The 18817-nt window shown below is 43.6% G+C and overlaps 1 pseudogene; it reads right to left on the bottom strand.

Moving 5' to 3' along the window:
* Positions 1909 to 3112, bottom strand: Gm8824 (predicted gene 8824; annotated as a pseudogene).

Below are 18817 nucleotides of genomic sequence, written 5' to 3'. Positions count from 1 at the left end.
CATCAGCGTAATAAAATGTTCCATCTCTGAGCTGCGGTTTCATTCTCTAATACATAGTTCCTGTAAATAGTGGGATGCAGGCAGAATTAAACAGGCTGGAGAGTTTCATTGTCTCTAAATTGGATCTTTGTGGACTAAATGAATTCAGTTCAGCTGGTGCTGTAAAAGACACTGTGGAAGAGACAAATGCATGATTTCTCCACCTCTATTAATCTGTTAATCTCATACTATATCAACATAAACTAAAGTTCCCTTGATGGCTGCTGGGTCTTCACTTGTCTTCTTTGGGAAGCAGATATTCTCTATTATTATATTCCAAGAGAGGACAAGTCAAAATGACTCTAGAACCCATAGTTGTGGCCCTTTGCATTAAGACTTTCAGATGCAAGGGCTGTCATCAAAAACTATCTTTCAGCCCCTAAGGAAAACATTGGGCTATGGGTGAATTTAAAGGCTGATTATTTAGGACACCAAGGTGGCATCAGTGAAGGGCCAGTGAGGAAAACTTTTCCTCTACCCTCTTGGGTATAGAAATGGAAGACCTGAAAAAGAGGCTAATAAAAGAGATTAATGCAAGACAAAGCAGACAGTAACAGATTTTAATTACTGATTCACTTACTTTACTTGTACCTATTGATTGATAGATTGATTTGTGCATATGCATATGCATATGCATGCATACCCATGCTCACAAGACATGCAGGTCTAGGAAAGGAGTTTAAGGAAGCAAGTGTTTTACTGGATTAGTCATCTCCCAGATTGCAGCACACAATTGTTTTTTGTTATTGGATGCATACATGTATTTGTATATACATATATGTTCATAATACCACCTGTTGAGTCCATATATTGTTATTTGTATGTTCATTTTCAGGGAGGACAATTTAGCACTAGACAACCAATCAGTGTGCTTATCCCTGGGAAGGGCCACCTGCCCCCGACTCCCACCCTCTCTCATATCTTTGTGTTGCTTGTAGATTTTTGTGTAGGGTTGAGGCTTCATGGCCTTTTCCCTGTCCATTTCAGCATGTTTGTTGGTCCATTTTGGCATGTTTGTTGGAGTCGTACTTGCTCAGCTAATGTTTGGGCAGTCACATTGCTGAAACCTTGCAGGTGTAACTTCTGAAGCTAATAGGAGACATAATCTCACAGTGAAGTCCCTGATCGGGCTCTGACATTCTCTATGTCACCTCTTTTGCAATGTTCTTTGAGCCTCAGGCTCAGGAGTGTTTTGTAGATGCATTCAATGGGACTGGAATTCACAACTCTTGGTAGTGGATCTGTGTAGTGGTCTCTGTTCTTTTCAAAGAGAAGTTTTCTTGGTGAGGGATAGAGTATACTTATGTGAGGATATAAAGAGAAATGTTTATACATGGTTGTTAGGGAAATCAGGGAGCCATTAGTTACTGCCAAGATGTGTGTACCACTACTGCACCTCTAATTTTGATTAACATTTTATACGTATAACACTTCATAAGAAATAAGTGAAAGAAATTCAAAGAAGCATTTAGACCCTTAGGATTTGTACTCCTTCCCTGACCAAAGAAATAGGTTCGATTGCAAAGGATAATAAACCATGGGGGTCTAGCTGGGAAATGTGGGCAAACTAGCAGGTTAAAGAGCTGTTTTAATAAAGTCCACATCTGCAAATTCATCTGGGTTGGAACTCCCTGTTTTCCATCGTAAGAGTGACCTTTGATGTTTCTCAAGGGAGAGTGTATGCACTACTTTTAGGTCAATGAGGGAAAAGTGAGGATATTGTTGTATTGATGCAATAACCCAGCTCTCACCTCAAAGAGGGTAACAGATGTTTATTCTGAAGCCAGATATGAAAGATTAGTACCCAGGAGCACAGGTTTAAGTTATCACCAGTTCCATGTTTTTTGTTGTTGTTGTTGTTTTGTTTTGTTTTTGTGGGTGCCTCGAACTTTATTGATGGTATTCAAGAAAGTAGGGAGGGCTCCCTAGGCCCCTCCTGTTATGGGGGTCTGGGGTGATAATTGTGAGGTAGATGCTCAGTGTTAGGGGCCAAGTTGGGATAGGGACTCCTCAGCAACTGCGGGCCTCTCTCTTGCTCTCAGTGTCCTTGCTGGGGTAGGTCGTCCAGGGTTTCTTATGCCTTGGAGGCCATGTAGGCCATGAGGTCCACCACCCTGTTGCTGTAGCCATATTCATTGTCATACCAGGAAATGAGCTTGACAAAGTTGTCATTGAGAGCATTGCCAGCCCCAGCATCGAAGGTGGAAGAGTGGGAGTTGCTGTTGAAGTTGCAGGATACAACCTGGTCTTCAGTGTAGCCCAAGATGCCCTTCAGTGGGCCCTCAGATGCCTGCTTCACGACCTTCTTGATGTCATCATACTTGGCAGGTTTCTCCAGGCTGCACGTCAGATCCACGACGGACACATTGAGGGTAGGAACATGGAAGGCCATGCCAGTGAGCTGGATGACCTTGGAAGCACCAGTAGATGCAGGGATGATGTTCTGGGCAGCCCCATGAACATCACTCCACAGCTTTCCAGAGGGGTCACCCAAGTCTTCTGAGTGGCAGTGATGGCATGGACCATGGTCATGAGCCCTTCCACGATGCCAAAGTTGTCATGGATGACCTTGGCCAGGGGGACTAAGCAGTTGGTGGTGCAGGATGCATTGCTGACCATCTTGAGTGAGTTGCCATATTTCTCGTGGTTCACACCCATCACAAACATGGGGGCATCGGCAGAAGGGGTGGAGATGATGACCCTTTAGGCTCCACCCTTCAAGTGGGCCCCCGGCCTTCTCCATGGTGGTGAAGACACCAGTAGACTCCACGACATAATCAGCACTGGCATCACCCCATTTGATGTTAGCGGGGTCTCACTCCTGGAAGATGGTGATGGGCTTCCCATTGATGACAAGTGTCCCATTCTCAGCCTTGACTGTGCCGTTGAATTGGCCATGGGTGGAGTCATCCTGGAACATGTAGACCATGTAGTTGAGGTCAATGAAGGGGTCGTTGATGGCAACAATCTCCACTTTGCCATGTGGAGAGCAGATGGCAGCCCTGGTGACCAGGCACACAATACGGCCAAATCCGTTCACACCAACCTTCACCATTTTGTCTATGGGATGAGGCTGGCACTGCACAAGAAGATGCGGCTGTCTCTGGAACAAGGAGGAGCAGAGAGCCCAGTTCCATGTTTTGATGTGGTGACAGTGTCATGAAGTTTTTATAGCAGCAGAGCAAAGAACAAATAAAGGCACTTTTCAAACACATCAGGGGAGACATCAGGCAGGTAGGTTAAAGAAAAGTGTGAGAAATCTTAGCTACAGGTTTCAGATGCTGTCCAAAGGCATTCTCAACCTTTTGGATGGTAGGAATGAGGATATGTTTACATATTTCTAAGGCTTTATGTAATTGTCACAAAGATGTAAAGTCATGTATGGAAGAGGACAACAAATGTTTATTAAAGGAGCCAAATGATTGGCCAAGACAATTAGTCTTTGGATTTGTAACATTTGAAACTCTCTACAAACACTGATGTTCTAATTTGCTAATTGTCCTTACAGAAGGTGTGATGGATCTTGCCAAGAACTCATGTTCACAGTTGATATTTATTATCATCAGTTCAGAATAACCATTTTGTCACACTGGTCTATTTTGAGGTACCATATTCTGACCCCCTTTAGAAGGAGCCACATTTGGAACTATGGGGTGAGGGTGTAGCTTTCTGATAAATGTGCCTAGTACTTACTGGGCCTTAAATCTTCCTTGAAGGCAGTCACATGGACAACTGAATACTTAGAAGGATACACACTCAGACAACCCAATAAGGAAGTAGAAAAAGTTTATTTGAAGCCCTTTAGAGGTAAGAGGAGAAGCAACTTTGGAAACAGCAGGTATGGTTAGAATGGTGGAGACTGGGGAAGTCCTGAGATCCCGAGACCCTAAGATGCAGTCACCAGGACCATCTGAGTACAGACATGGTCTGAGCAGAAACTAAATACCATCAGCATGGACTGACCCTTCAGTCTTTTCACAAACACAAAGAAGCAAGGAGGCAGGAGGCTTTATTTTCTTGGAAACCCTTTTCTTAGAATTAGAAGAAGGGATTCTAATAACTTCGAAGACCCAGAAATGCTGGCTAGTGATTTAAAACTATTACTGCAAGAGGCAAAGGCCATCTTGAAATCAGAGCAACAGCTGTGTGGTGGACTGAATAAGAATGGTATACACTGGTTCATATATTGGAATGTTTGGTGAACAGTTGGTAGAAATACCTGGGAAAGATTAGGAGGTGTGGCCTTGTTAGAGAAAAAGTGTCACTGGGAGTGGGGCTTGGAGGTTTCAAAGTCCATGCCATTCTAGTCCACCTCTATTTCTGTCTCTATGTCTCTGTCTGTCTCTTTCTGTCTCTGTCTGTCTGTCTGTCTGTCTGTCTGTCTTGTGCTGGTGGATCAGGCTGTAGGCCTCAGCTACTGCTTATTTGCACACTTACTACCATGCTCCCCACCACGAATATTATGGACTCACGCTCTGGAACCATGAGCCCCCAATAAATGTGCACTCTTCCATTTGGTCATGGTGTCTCATCACAGCAATAAAAAATTAACAAAGACAAGCTGTATTCTTTAAAGAAAAAAAGTAGGACATATTATCGGCAAGAAAATGAGGTGTATACTGGGCAAGCAGTCTATGGACAGATACTTCAGTCCTCATTGAAAAACTGGCAATGACTGATTTTTATCTTAATGTGAAGCTAAAAATGCCAGAAAGGGGGCTTTCATTCATTGAGATTTATTTTCATTTTTCTGTTTGTATACAACATAAGCCAACACCATTGGCTAGAAACTAGCCATGAGGATATATGTGCTCAAAACTGAAGACTCCTGGACGCCTTGTGGGTAGGCCAACAGGCCTAACCAGTCATCTCCCCAGGCTTCATTCCAGTTTCTATCTTAAGCCTACAAAAAGCCCCTAGTCTAGCCGGTCAGTGGTACCCTACTTCCGAGACCCACTTCTATACAGAGGCTCTGCCTTCTTTCTTTCTCTTAAGTTTAACCTGTAATCCTATAATACACATCCTTTCTATATGCACCCTCTTGTTTTCTGAAGTACATTTTTTTTTTTAGGGTTGAAAGATAAAGTCACCCAAATGAGTGTCTGAGGTGCCTCTAGTGGCTGTTGATTTGTTTGACACTTAAGCTCTCTGAGCTAGGCATACCGGAAGAAAGAAAGCCTCTTTGTGTTCCAAGGACCCTTGCTTTTCTCCCGTTTCATATTGATTCACAGATTAGGAAAAAGGATTTTCCATCTTTCTGTGCACAGACAGTTGTGGTGGCGGGTGTGTGTGTGTGTGTGTGTGTGTGTGTGTGTGTGTGTGTGTGAACTATTTCCCATTTCTTCTTTTCTTCTTTGCATGCCCCTTTCACTTAAGAACTAGGTAGGACCTTTGTGGAAGCTTTCTGCTGCTTATGTGGCCAGGAGCCAAAAGCAGAAAGAGTGTAGGAAGACTCCCACCCAGTAGTGGCTGAAGTTTAGGGACTTTTAAATAGGATTTATGGCAGAAATTGGACTGAGATGATTTCCCTCAGTGGGCATTGGAACAGAAAGCAATGCTCGCTGGAATCACAGCAGTGACGGATTACCATGACCACATGACAAGCAACTTAAGATCCTCCTGGTGTTAGCCTGAAAGATGGTCAAATGTGTAGCCAATTCTCCAGTGGAAAAATATAAAGAAAGAGAATATGTGTGATTATTATTGGTCATCATTATGTGCTACCCTCACTCCTCCTTATCTTTTAAATACAGAGGGATGATCAAAGTGATGGGAGCATTTATTTGCATAGGAAAACACGTGCAAAGGAGCTTCACTTAGAAGGCCAGGCTGAAGAATTCTCTGGCTTTGTCATTTATTGGCCACAAGACCTTAGACAATTCGTTTAATCCTTTTGACTTTTACAGAAAATATTGTGTGTCTCGTATATCCATTGGGGAAAAGAATAGTTGATGCGAGGTGTTTTGTGCACATTGAGACTGCATACAAATAAAAGTAAGATATTATCTGAGCATTTTGAAGTAAAAATGATTGCTACTTCACACCCTTAAGATGGCTATAATCAAAAAGACAAATAGGTGCTGATGAGGACGGAGGGAAACGGAACACTCAGACACTGCTTGTGGGAGTGTAATAGGCACCTTGAGAAACAGTCTGGCGGTTTCTGAAAAGTTTAAATATAGATTTACCACATGACCTAGCAATTCTGCTAGGTGGATACCTAAGAGAAATAAACACGTGTATTCGCACAGAATCTTGTACATGAACGCTTATAACGGCATTATGATAATAGATAAACGGTAAAAGCAACCCAAATGTTCATCCTCATTTGGGAAATGAGTAAAGTGTAAGGTGTCCACGCAATAGAATTCTGCTTGGAAATGAAAAGGAATTAAGTACAAATGATGTCACGAATAACCGAAAAAAAAAAAACCACTATGTTAAATAAATGAACCCATTCACAAAAGATTGCATATTGCACCCAATCTTAGCCAAAAGGCCAGAAAGCACTCATGGCCAGAGATTGCAGGATTCCATTTGTATGAAATGTCTGTCATAGGAGAATATATAGAGATAGAAAGTAGGTTAGTGGTTGCCCAGGGCTGGGAATGGGCCGGGGAGAAATGAAGAGTGACTGCTAATGGGTATTGGTTTATTTTGGGTGCAATAAAATGCAAGAAAATTGATTGTGGTGATCGTGGCAGCAAAATTCTGTGACTATACTATAAATTCTCGAATTGTACACTTAAAGAAACAGTGTTCGCTACTTCATGAGCCCAACCAATGCAACACTAGTTTATTAACAAGAAAAGAGAGTTAGAAAATGGTGTGTTTAAGTAAAGACATTTAAGCATGTTTTAGAGTTTATTTTTGCCGTACCGGGTCAGTGGCAACTGAGCTGAATCGTCACTCCTTATGTTGTGTTTTCATAGTAATAACTTTTGTGTTTCTGTGTTATATACATTTGAGCTCTGGTGGGCTAAGATGTCAGTAACAATTGTCTTCATTTCTCTTTGTCTTAATTTCTCCGCATCTTACTTCTTTCTTGTTAAGTTGATGAGTGCAGGAGATAGAAATGTGGCAGACAGCTCAGAGCAGGGACCCCAAGGGCAGCAGTTCTAGAATGTCCTGTTTCTCTGGCCAGAAGGGATCTCTGGTGGTGTCTAGAATGCCACTTTCCCACCCTTCTGGGAAGCAGCATTGCAACTGGATCTTTATAATTTCATTTAAGTCCAGGTTACATCTGTGCCTCAATTTCAGCTCAATGTCAAATTTCCATTTTAGGTTTAGAGATGGGAAGGTTATAGGACAGAATTTTGGAATCTACTCATCCAGGTGGAGACACAGTACTGCCATCTCTCTTAAGAGATAACCCAATTGGACATCCCTGACCAAGGAAGTACTCCTTAAAAAGGCAGGGTACCCCTAGGGAGGTAAGCTCATCTTAAGCCACACTAAAGAGGTAGGTTGATTAATGATCCCTTTAATGAGACAACATACTTGTCCCCCAGCCCATTCTGCCTTTCATCCCCTGAATTATTCAGAAAATTATAACTTTTCTTTCCTTCTTCCTCTTTCTCATTTAGCTTTAGCTACCACTTTGGGCTTACTCTTTCTCTAAAACTCTACTCTGAGCCATGTGGCTTCTTTTATGTCAGCTGTCCAATCTCTAGGTCAGTTTAATAAGTGTGGTGGGATCCTTTCTTCCCTCCTACACTCCCCTCCAAGAGGCTGCTGAGATTACAGCTCACCTTCCCTGAGGCTTTATCAATCAAACACAATAAAAATTGTCCTTAAACATTCATTCCATTCCATTTTTAGACTATTCATTAATGTGACTATGAACCCTAAGAGGGGATCCCAAATTTTCAATCTGGAAACCACAAAGCAACATTCCAAAATTTGCAGTAACATGATGATATAGAGACCTACTTGCAAATAGGAATCTATAGCGTACTGATGCGTAGGAAGGTGGGAAGGGAGAATCAGGTCCACAGAGTTTTCTCTGACCTCCCCATGTACAATGTCCCCCATTGTGTCCCCCTCCACATAACAATAATGAAAATTAAAAGAAATAGCTAACTTCCTAACAGACACGGTCGTTAACACTGCACCCTTTTCTTTTGATCATCAACATTTTGGAACACTTTGGTTTGTCTTGGCTAGAGTTGGAAGTCCCAGAAATATAGACATGTTTTAGGGAAGTTTTTCTAACTTCATATTATATTAAAAGCATCATGTGTTCATTCACAATATTTATACTTTTCACTTTCCTTTGCCACAAGGCTATGGACGGGAGCTGCAGACTAGGCTGTATATTTGGTGTTCATGTTTCCTCAAAGAGGCATTCTACTCACAAGGATGAAAAGAGCAGGAAGAAAGGAGGGAGGTCACTAGGGGCAAGGTGCTCACCACAGTTCTGCTGCTCTGAAATCAGGCATGTCTTTGGTGTTTCTTGGCTGGAAGCCAGAAATCCTTAGGGACACAGGTTCATGTTCTGGATTCTTGATTTCATGTTTCTTCTCATTTAAATAGCAACCTAATGAGCACAGCTGTCCAGAAGTGGTATGATAAGACACTTCTTTGACCTTGAAGGTGTGTGCTGAAACCCTAGTCCAGCTAGAAGGATGGAGAGGAACGTGGTTATTTCCTGAGGATCTGTGCTTGGGCCAGCTGGACTGAACAGCTCCCAGCCCCCTTTATCTCCACTTAGTAAGACCTTATAAAGCTCTCTATAAGGACCTGCACACAGGACTCACTTGGGACCCTCCTGTGAGAGCTTTCCTTGCTATCATTCCATAATAAAATTCTCCTGTAAGCTAATAAAACTTCTTTCTAGACCTCATCTTCCCAATGCCCTTGAAATTCACTGAGCAAAGGACACAGAAGACACTGGCTTGGGGTGGCCTCAGTGGACTTTGATTGTCCATAACTCTAATCTCAGGGAGTGTTATGCTCACCTGAGAAGAAAATGTGTAGATGCACTAAGGACCCATCTCCTCTCCCCATTTCCCTCCTTTTCTGATAGTGATAACACACCTCTGTGAGTGTTCCCACTAAAGACTGAAAGGATTGTGTCTTCTGAAGCTGCTTGCATTGATATTTCCTGGACCAGAGATTCTTTCAGTTCGTTGTCATACTCTCTTCAGGAGGCAGACCGGGGTTGCCCTTTCCCTTGAACCTGGGAGGAGTTCATGTCTGTCTTGGCAAGTAGAGTATGCTAGAAATGATCCTACAGGGTAGCAGATCCTGTATTAGAAATGGGGTGAGATTTTTCTTCTTGCATTCTCTCATTTTGGATCCCTGAATTGTCTTTAAGATAATCCCCTACCAGGCAGATGGAGGGAGGGAACTGAGAGGGAGAGGGGTTGGGGAGAGGAGTGAGAGGGTTTAGTGTCAGGTGTAGGGAGACACAGGAGAGAGGGCCAGAGGGACAGGAGAATGAATGAAAATCTGCAGCTGGTGGGAGTGGAAGTCATCTTGAGAGGATGTGCCAGAGACCTGGGATGGGGGAGGCTTCCAGGAATCAATGGGGGTAGACTAAGTTGAGACTGCAGTGGAGTTGTGGAGCCTGAAGGGGGCACCTCCTGTAACTGGGCAGGAACCCCAGTGGAGTGATAGGGACACCAACCCATCCACAAAACCTTCTCCACCAAATTTATCCTGCTTACAAAAAATGCAGAGACAAGGATGGGGCAGAGACTGGCAGAATGGCCAAGCAATAACCCAACTTGGGAGCCATCCCAGGGGCAAGCACCAGTCCCTGGCACTATTATACTCTCTTATGCTTGCAGACAGGAGTCTGGCATGGCGGTCCTCTGAGAGCTTCCACCTAGCAGCTGACTGAAACAGATGCAGGAACCCACAGCCAAACAAGTCAAACATTAGACAGAGCTCTCTGGAAGAGTTGGGGAAAGGACTGAGGGCCCCAAGGGGGATGGGAACTCCATGGGAAGCCCAATGGGGTCAACTGATCTGGACCCCTTGGGGCTCTCAGAGACTGAACCAATGACCAGGGAGCATACACGACCTGGATTCCCCCCCCCCATATGTAACAGATGTACAGTTCAGTCTTCATGTGAGTCCCCTAACACTTGGAGCAGAGGCTGTCCCTGGAGTTGTTGCCTGTCTGTGGAATATGTTCCCCTGCCTTTAGTGGGAGGGGATGTGCCTGACCCTGCAAGGACTTGAGGTGCCACGGTGTGTATATGTGTGTGTGTGTGGGGGGGGGGCTTACAGGGAGCACTCTCGGCCCTCATGGAGAGGGATGGGAGATGGGGGGAGGGACTGTGGGTTAAGGCTAGATGAAGGACAGCGATCCAGATACAAAGTGAATTAGAAAAAAATCCTCCTACCCTTGTTGTTTCTATATTGGAGAGACCAAATAAAGATAGCACACGGGGGCAATAAAACAAACCTCACGAGACCTAGAATTTTGAGATCCAAGATATTAGACTTTTTCCAGGCCGTGCTCTAGAAACGTAAAGTGCAGGTACCGCCAATCTGTACTCTGACTACAACTATGGAAATACCTTAAAAGGAAACTATTTACTCAACCCAGGCAAGTTGCCAAATCCTGTGAGTTAATGATAATACGATTGTCTCAAACCATTAAATCTTGGTGTGGTGTGTCACAACACAGATAACCAAAATGTTCTTGGTTAGTAAGCCATCAAAAGGAGTCCAAGGAAGGACGAGGCTCACCACATGCTAATGTCATGGAGGTCATACTCTAAGGGTTTGAAGTTGACTTGGGAGCCAAGCTCAATAAAAGACAAAAGCTCAGAGAGGAAGGAGCAGATGGGAGTATTATCAAGAAAGCTACTTGTAATGGTAGGGTTCCAGATGTGAAGACCAGAATCATGAAGACAGTTGCCAACAAGATTTATCAGTGCACATCTATCGATGCTCATTTTATATCGGTGCATCTGGTGAATTGTGGAAACAGGAATGATTTAGGGAACTTTCCCTATAAGCTAAATGGTTCTTGTGGGATCAACTTTTCCCTTCTCCAAGCCACTAAGGAAAAAAATTCCCTTTAGGTATATTCACAGAGAAAACACAGTGACTGGACTGGTGCTCAGAACGGTGCCTGTCCGAGTGGTCTGTATAATTTTGCTGAGTGCTACACATAATCAGAGTTTAAGCAGTGGTACTTCTGATGTGAACAATGAAAACCAGGGACCTGTAACCCATGTACCCCAGAGAGCATCTGTGAAAATCAAGCTCCTGGGTGTGCTCTCTGACAAGTGGACTTTGCCACTCTAGTCTCCTCCAGCCTTGGCTTCACACAGCCCAGTAAATATCTCACTCTCATCTGACCAACAGGATTATTTTGTGTATGTGTGTGATAATCAATGCTATTTAATAGCTTTTCCACTACAGCCTGTACTTTATTAAATGCTGATCTACCAGACAAACTCTCAAGATGGGTTTAATAATAAGAGAATCTGTCCCAACCTGGGGAACAAGGATGGAAACAGGATTGTCTGACATTGGATGGCTTGTGGGAACTGGTTCTGTTGTTTCACCACATGGATCTCAAGGCTTGAACCTGGGTCATCAGGCTTGGTGACAGATGTTTTCTTAACCTTCTCGGGCATCTCACTGTTTCTAGTGAGGACTTTCAAAATCAATATTTAGCAGCATAAGCATTGTTCTCGGTCAATGATTGAGCTGTAATTTACAGATCACCTTTTCAAGGCCTGATAATCTGACTTGTGATTTGTGTACAACTATGTAAACCACAGACAGTTAAAATAAGGATAGTCTCATTTCCCTCAAAAGTTACTCTGTCCTTTGTGGTTCGATTCCAGACAATCCCCTAGACTCTGGCAGGAACAGATCTAATGTTGGTTCCCATACTGCTACCCTTGCCAGAGTTCTATGTACGTGGAACCCCATGATGTATCATATTTCAAACCTGGATCCTCTGAGTGAAAGGCTTTCCATTGTGGTTACTTGCATTATTACATTGGTTATTTAATTCTATTTAATGCTGGCAAGTTTTCAGAGTGTAGCACATTTTATCTGGTTATTCAACAGTAGATCAAATTTTGAGTTATTTACAGGTTGGGAGTAACAATGAAGAAAGGTGTTGAAAATTGTATGGGTTTTGGTGGTAAAATGTTTTTCTTTTTTGTGTGTGTCGGGGGGACAGTGGTTGAGAGTAAATACCTAGGACTGCCATTGTGAACTTATCAGACAAAGGGTTCTAAATGTGAACTTAACAGCCTGGCTGGGTGGCATGGTGCCTGTAATCCCAGCATACAGGAGGCTGAGGCAGAAGAATCACCAGAATGAGATACACAGTGAAGTTCTGTCTGGATGCACACACATGCTCACACACACACACACACACACACACACTCACTCTCTAACACACACACACACATGCCACACATATGCTCTCACATATACATGCTTGTACACACACATGCATAGGCTGAATATATATATGTATATATATATATGTATCTCAACACAAACACAGTTATTCCTCACAAGCAGTCATTCGTGGAAATAATTAATGATAGCTTATTTTAGAGATGAAAGCAAAGACATGCAGACATTATGTAATTGTCTGGAATTACACAGCCAATGGGAATAAACCCAGGTGATTTGCCTGCAGAGCCTGCAGTCTTAACTAAGTCTTAACTATTTCTTCCTCTTTACCTACATCCACAGCTAAGGTATGTATTGGAAACAGAAATAAAGTTCTCCCCCCCCCCCCCGCCGACAACCCCGAGAACAAGTGTGATAAAGACTTCTACCACTTGGACCATATGACCCAGCAGATCCGATGGTACTTGAGGTGTCTGTGGCTGATAGAGATGCTGTTTGGAGCCTCTGGCAGGCCCCTGTAGGTGAATCACAGAAAAGGCCTTTGGGATTTTGGAGCAAAGCTCTACCATCATCTGCAGACAACTATTCTCCCTTTGAAAAACAGCTCTTGGCCTGCTATTGGGCCTTAGTGGAAACTGAACGTTTGACAATAGGACACCAAGTTACTATGCGACCTGAACTACCCATCATGAGCTGGGTACTATCAGACCCTGCAAGTCATAAAGTGGGACGCGCACAGCAGCAGTCTATTATCAAATGGAAGTGGTATATACGTGATCGGGCCAGAGCAGGTCCTGAAGGCACAAGCAAGTTACATGAAGAAGTTGCTCAAATGCCTATGGTTTCTACTCCTGTTACAATGCCATCTGCTGCCAAGCATGCACCTATAGCCTCATGGGGTGTTCCCTATGATCAACTGACCGAAGAGGAGAAGACTAGAGCCTGGTTTACTGATGGCTCTGCACGTTATGCAGGCACCACCCAGAAGTGGACAGCTGCAGCATTACAACCCCTTTCTGGGACAACCTTGAAAGACACAGGTGAAGGGAAATCTTCACAGTGGGCAGAACTTCGGGCAGTACACATGGTATTACAGTTTGTTTGTAAGAAGAAGTGGCCAGATGTACGATTATTCACTGACTCATGGGCTGTAGCCAATGGATTGGCTGGATGGTCAGGGACTTGGAAAGATCACAATTGGAAAATTGGTGAGAAAGACATCTGGGGAAGAAGTATGTGGATAGATCTCTCAAAATGGGCAAAGGATGTGAAGATATTTGTGTCCCATGTAAATGCTCACCAAAAGGTGACTTCAGCCGAGGAGGAGTTCAATAATCAAGTAGATAAGATGACCCGTTCTGTGGACAGTCAGCCTCTCTCCCCAGCCATCCCTGTCATTGCTCAATGGGCACATGAACAAAGTGGCCATGGTGGTCGAGATGGAGGTTATGCTTGGGCTCAGCAACATGGGCTTCCACTCACCAAAGCTGACCTGGCTACAGCTGCTGCTGATTGCCAGATCTGCCAACAGCAGAAACCAACACTGAGCCCCAGATATGGCACCATTCCTCGAGGTGACCAGCCAGCAACCTGGTGGCAGGTTGACTACATTGGACCACTTCCTTCGTGGAAAGGACAGCGTTTTGTTCTTACTGGAGTAGATACTTATTCTGGTTATGGATTTGCCTTTCCTGCACGTAATGCCTCTGCTAAAACCACCATTCACGGATTGACAGAATGCCTCATCTATCGTCATGGTATTCCACACAGTATTGCTTCTGACCAAGGAACTCATTTCACAGCCAGAGAAGTTCGACAGTGGGCCCACGATCATGGAATACACTGGTCTTACCACATTCCCCATCATCCTGAAGCAGCTGGGCTGATAGAAAGATGGAATGGCCTTTTGAAGACGCAGTTACAGCGCCAATTAGGTGGTAACAGCTTGGAAGGCTGGGGCAGAGTTCTTCAGAAGGCAGTATATGCTTTGAATCAGCGCTCGATATATGGTACAGTTTCACCCATAGCCAGGATTCATGGGTCCAGGAATCAAGGGGTGGAAAAAGGAATAGTTCCACTTACTATCACTCCTAGTGACCCTCTAGGAAAATTTTTGCTTCCTGTCCCCATAACTCTAGGTTCTGCTGGCCTAGAAGTTTTGGCTCCAGAGAGGGGAGTCCTCCTACCAGGAGCTACAACAAACATTCCATTGAACTGGAAGCTCAGACTTCCCCCTGGTCATTTTGGGCTTCTAATGCCCTTAAACCAACAGGCTAAAAAAGGAATAACAGTGTTAGGAGGGGTGATAGATCCAGATTACCATGGAGAAATTGGATTACCTCTTCACAATGGTGGTAAGCAAGATTATGTCTGGAGTGTAGGAGATCCCTTAGGGCGCCTCTTAGTACTACCATGTCCTGTGATTAAAGTCAATGGGAAACTACAACAGCCTAATCCAAGCAGGATGACAAAGAACGCAGACCCATCAGGAATGAAGGTATGGGTCAATCCTCCAGGAAAAGAGCCAAGACCTGCTGAGGTGCTGGCTGAAGGTGAAGGAAATACAGAATGGGTAGTAGAGGAAGGTAGTTATAAATACCAATTAAGGCCACGTAACCAGTTGCAGAAACGAGGATTATAAAGTAATATGAATGCCCATTGTAAATTTACTAATGCGTTTGCGATTGTACGAGGGATAGTTATATCATGTTAGGCGTATTTACAACCTTGTTATTGTTTCATGTGAACATGAGATATTATTTGTGTCAAGTTGACAAGGGGTGGATTGTAGTGGCTATTCCTGGTTGTCAACTTGACAATATTTGGAATGAACTACAATTCGGAATTGGAAGGCTCACCAGTGACCCTTATCTGGAGGCTTGGAGATCCTTATCTGGATCTTGGTTTGAAGATCTTGAGCCATAGTGGCTATGGATTCCAGAAGATTGAATCTCCGAGTTAAGGAACACACCTTTAATCTGGGCTACGCCTTTCATCTGGGATTAAAGGTGTGGTGGAACACACCTTTAATCTGGGCTACACCTTCTGCTGGAGACAATATAAGGACATTGGAAGAAGGGAGTCTAGCTCTTGCTCTTGCTCCTTCGCCTGCTTGCCGTGTGAGACTGAGTAACTGCTAGATCCTTGGATTTCCATTCACAGCTGCGACTGAACAATTGTAAGGAATTGGGCTGCCGACTGTAAGTTATCAATAAATTCCTTTACTAACTAGAGACTATCCGTAAGTTCTGTGACTCTAGAGAACCCTGACTAATACAGATGCCTTCTGGGGATTAATGTAGGGTGTGATGTTGAATACTGTTTCTGAAATCTTACCATTTTAATCTGGAACTAAGAGCCTCAACTGGTGTGAACATTTAATAAGATAGCTATAAGGAGTCCAAGTACATAAAATATTCCTGAAGAATAAAGTAAATCAAGGCATACTGTCTACTCCAAAAGGCAGCAGAATAGCATCAGGTAAGTGTAGATGATGACTAGAGACTAGACTCAATGGAATGATGAGACATGCATTAATGGTTCAGAAATAGTGACTAATTATAAAGTAAGATCCTGCAACAGTGGACTATCTGAAAGTCAGAGCTGTATTTTACAGAACAAGCCTCTGCTCCATTCTCACATTAGAGAGTTGCATAGATGCCCCCCCCCCAGGCCTCTTTGTCCCCTGCTTTGAAGATTGGCTCCAGTTGATCTCACAGCCACTCAAGTTATCATCCTGGGGCATGGTGCTTGGGCAGCATTCTGATCTATCTACAGAGAGAATCTGGGTATCTTGTAAAGAAAATTATCCATTCTGTTACAAAAGGAAGTTACAGTTCACAGAACTCAAAAAGGTCAATAAGCTGAAGGGCCCAAGTGAGGATGCCTCAGTCCCACTAGGGAGGGAGAAGAAAGCAATCACAAGTGGGGAGGGGAAGGAGGGACAGGGGTAAGGGAGTGGGGGAGAGAGGGGAACCTGAACTGGTATTGGGTGAGGGAAAAGGACTGAAGCCCTGAGGGCCTTCAGAAAGGATGGAAACAGGCAGATAGGAGGTTGGGGGGGACCCTCCAGAATGCACCAGAGAGTTGGGAGGTTAGAGACTCTCAGGACTCAAAGGAGGGACCTTTGATGAAATGTCCGACAGTAGGGAGAGGGAACTTATAGAGCCCACCTCCAGCAGGGAGATAGGACATCGAGTGAGGGATGGGGTTGCCATATCACAGTCACACCTCTGGCCCATAATTGTTCCTGTCTGAAAGAATTACAGGGATGGAAATGGAGAGGAGCCTGAGGAAAAGAAGGTCCAGCGACAGGCCCAAAGTGGAATCCAGGTCAAGGGGAGGTTCCAAGGCCTGACACTACTACTGAGACTATGGAGTGCTCACAAAAAAGGGACCTAGCATGACCGAAGTCTGGAAGAGTCAACAAGCAGGTGAAAGAGTCAGATGCAGATATTTGCACTCAAACCATGGACAGAAGCAGCTGATCCTTGTTGAATTAGGGAAAGACTGAAAGAAGCTGAGGAGAAGCTGACACTGTAGGAGGACCAGCACTGTCAATTAATCTGGACCCTTGAGGTCTCTCAAACACTGGACCACCAAACAGACAGCACACATCAGCTGATATGAGGCCCCCAACACACATACAGCAGAGGACTGCTGAGTCTGTGTTCATTCAGAGATGATGCACCTAACCCTCAAGAGACTGGAGGGCCCAGGGAGATTAGAGGTCAGGTGGGGTAGGGGGTGGGGACATCCACATGGAGACAGGGGGCGGGGAGGAGGGGGGCTGTGGAACAGTCAGAAGGTGGATGGGAGCAGGGGGAATAAAATATGGAGTGTAAAAAAATTAATTAATTAATTAAAAAAAATAAAGGGAAGTTGTTCCCTTTTTCATTAGTAGCAGTTGAGGGAACAAAAGTGCTTGCTGGTCTTGTGACCATGTTGTAATCCAAGAGTGACAACTTTATGGGTTTCCTGCTACTACGAAGGCTGAGTGGAGACACAGAAGAAGAATGGACTCTGGGTCATCAGGATCTCTGTGCCCCAAGCGTTGACTGCTTACTCAGGAGGCACATTCAGTGAGCAGATAGACAGATGGGGTTGCCAGAGGCCATGGTTCCCTGGGGTAGCACCTATGAAAGAGGAAGGCAAAGTTAGCATGTGGGAGTAGATACATGAGACCTCAGTGAAGTCCTAATGCTTGTGATGACACAGAGCTTGGGGAAATGCACTGGACAGGAAGGGACACACGCTGTGATGTAGATTCTGCATCCAAGAGTGTCCCATGGGTGATCACTGGTTGGGAGAATGTCACTTGGAACAGCAGAGCCAAGTCCTGCTGTGCTCAGTTCTTAGGAAGGTCAGTACTGCATCTCAGCTCTGCACTCTGAACCCTGAATCAACTGCCCGTAGCTGAGGACTATCTTTTATTTGCATTCCTGACAGTCCATAGTCCATCCCCTTTTGAAGGGAGGTCCAAAGGGTTTGCTGTTTTTAATCTCTGAAGTTCTTGAATTTAGAACTACTAAACCCATATTATTTGGTTGCTGTTACTGGTTACTGTGATTGCTCGGGTATCCTGACTTCAGGTTTCTGTTACCACTGCTAAAAGAACTCAACTAGTGTGTGAAAGAACAGTTTCAGATCTTGAAAGGTTATCAGTTCAATTCAATGCACATTCACTGAGCAGACCATTCCTTATCTTACAATGCAGACGAATGACCACAGATGTCACAGAGATCGCATGTAGCTGGCACACAATCAGCAGCAGCTATGACCCAGCACTGTCATAGCTGTACATCTCTGTAATGCTTAGGAATGGCAATTGAGCTGTTAGTTTCCCCGGGGAGGGTTTTACTCTCTTTTTTTGTATAGAAGATTATAATTATAGTTCCTTTCATATGTGTTTATATCCAACTGATGAAAGATATACATTTTATAACCTAATTTTGTAAGTATTTACCTTTAACTTGTAATTCTTATTAATATATTTGCAAATCTTAATGTTTTAATTTGAACAGTTTAAAACACTTTACTTGTTATTTAATGAACATTAAATTAGCTTTAAATTTTGATGGATTAAATCCTTTAACGTTAACACTATTCAGAGACTGCTTTGGTATTTCAAACTATAATTACCAGTTTAATAAATGCATTCTCTAAATATCTGAAGCACTTCATATTTCAACCTTATAAATCTAACATGCAAGATATTTGCAATCTTTATGAAACTCTCTTATAAATTTAATAATTCAGGTTTATAAATTTAATAAAGTTGATTCTCTTATCTCTTTCTAACATCTTAAAATGGATAAAGCGTTCATGAAGTAACATAGCAACTAATAAACAACTTCCATATAAAGATCAGATCTTTCCAAATTTATATCTCTGTGGCTTGTACACTTAGTTGCCCAACAAAAGGAGCAGGAAC

Source organism: Mus musculus, chromosome 16 (assembly GCF_000001635.26).
Source record: "Mus musculus strain C57BL/6J chromosome 16, GRCm38.p6 C57BL/6J".
Taxonomy (NCBI): domain Eukaryota; kingdom Metazoa; phylum Chordata; class Mammalia; order Rodentia; family Muridae; genus Mus; species Mus musculus.
Note: the sequence above shows the minus strand (reverse complement) of the source record. Positions and strands in the feature narration are given on the sequence as shown.